A 2,323-nucleotide genomic window follows, 5' to 3' on the forward strand; every position below is an offset into this window, starting at 1 on the left:
AGTCTGTAAAGTAAGAACGTGTACAGGTTAATGTGTAGAAAAATTTATTTTTAATGATTTTTAAGTACATAGATTTGTTGTACTCCATGAAAAGAAAAATGCTATACCATTAATAATGAGTCCAGTCACCACCGGCATTGATAATTGCCTGACATCTCCGAGGCATACTTTCCACTAAGTTGACTGCGTATTCGTTCGGTAAAGACCTCCAAATGAGACGAATTTGTCGTGTCAGCTGCTTCAAAGTGCATACTCTTTTTCCTCGAAGCTTGTGCTTGAGATATGCTCACACATTTTCAATGGGATTTGCATCTGGCGATTGCGATGGCCAATCAAGTGTGACGATGCCAGACCGCTCTTTCCACTCGGTGCAAAGCTTGCTCCGGTGGTTTGGGTCGTTGTCTTCCTGTAAGATCCAGTCTTCGTTTTTTTTTATGAAACATCATTCAGCAGTCGGCAACAAATACTTTTCATAAATTTTAAGCATTTTCAGAGCATTTAAATTGTATATAAACAGATGTAATGCTCCAAAACCCTGTTTTGAAAAGCGGCCCCAAAGATGAACTTTTACAGGGTGTTTAACGGTCCGTTGTATTAATCAATTGGTCAAGGTTGACCAGGAACGTCGGATGGTAATATATCCCCAAACAGAAGCTTCGTCCGTAAAAATCACGTTGCTCCAATCTCGGTCCAAATTCTCCTTTGCTCAAGCGAGTCTTTTCATCACATGTTTTTCGCCTAACAGTGGTTTCTTCATTGTGCTTCGATATTTGATGTTATGCGTAAGGAGATGGGTTCGAACAGTTGTATGTGATATTTCTATACCCTTCTGTTTTAATTTTGCTGCTCTTTGTCGCAATGTTAAGGTCGGGTTCCGCTTAAACAAATTCACAATTTTTTTTTCCATGTTCGGCGTCACGTTGTCTATCGAGCCACGTTCTGGCAAGTCATCGACATTTTTTGTCTTCTTATATTGCTGAACCCACTTAGCGACGAACGATTTTGACTTTCCCATGTATTTACCAGCCGCTACATATGACATTTTTGGTCCTTTAGGATGGGAACAAAGGAACACAGCCTCGTAGCGCGATGCGTATGCGGCACTCATAGCGGTTACCGTGTTTCTCAGATAAGAATTCGAGACCAACTGAATGTTTTGTGACAAAGCATTCACGACAAAGGTTCCATCTATCGACTCACACAAAAACTAGGACGATATTTGGAGATAACTGCCATTTATGCCGTACACGCTCTTACTTTACAAACTGTATGTTTATACATATTAATACATATTCATACATAAAAAATTGTTTACCGTTACGTGTAGTGAAAATTGTTTAAAATTTTATTTTAAGTCATGCACATCAAACATGATAATCATTATATATACCTAAAGCCATAATTATTCAAATTATCTACGTAAATAATGTACGTATAAGTTTTACAAAGTCTCGTTGAAGATGCATACATATAGTGTGATACATATTTTTAGTTGCTAAAGTGTATGAGTTATAACGGAGAAGTTTGTAATAAAGCTTGATAAAATCACAAGAATATACAGAGTGTTCCAGACTTAACGGAGGACCCGGCACGTACATATTCCTCATGAAAAAGTAAATCGAAAATACTAATAGCAAAATCTTAAGGCATCAATAGTTTTCAAACGGTGAGCATTTGAAAATAACTAACCACAAGGCATGAAATTTGCACCGTCAGGAGCGGCGCAACTAAACGGTCGGCCGCGCGAACGCTTCGATGGACGTATCGTTCAATGACACAGTACCGAACGAGTATTGCAAAGTTTCGTGAAATTTCTATATTTACTACTGCTGTATTCTTAAATTTTTGAAACATAAAAATTTTTTAATAAAATTAATAATTATTTTTTAAAAAATATAAATATAAATATAAATATAAATTATAATTTAAACGAAAAAAATTCTTATGTTTTAAACAATGACAAAATAAACGGTAATATAAAAGCTTAAAATAGATGACTAATTTTATTAATCTAAAGTTATTTTCATGAATTAATTTTATTAATTCTAAAGTTAAATCATGACTCCTTTTGACAACATTGCACCATGCTTTATACATCATGCGGTACTTTCTTTAACTGACAGCGACAGTTTTAAATTTATTTTTAATTTAATTTGTTTCTATAATTTAATGTTTGTAACGACTGAAGAGGACTACTGTAAGAGTCGAAACGTTTCGAATAGTATACAGGGTGACCCATTTTAACTTAGACAGCCAAATAACTCGAAAAATCGCGATTAAATAAAAAAATGTTTAAAACAAAAATTGTTGGATATGAAGGGGC

This window comes from Trachymyrmex cornetzi, unplaced genomic scaffold, assembly GCF_001594075.2.
Source record: "Trachymyrmex cornetzi isolate Tcor2-1 unplaced genomic scaffold, Tcor1.1 scaffold193, whole genome shotgun sequence".
In the NCBI taxonomy this organism is placed as follows: Eukaryota; Metazoa; Arthropoda; class Insecta; order Hymenoptera; family Formicidae; genus Trachymyrmex; species Trachymyrmex cornetzi.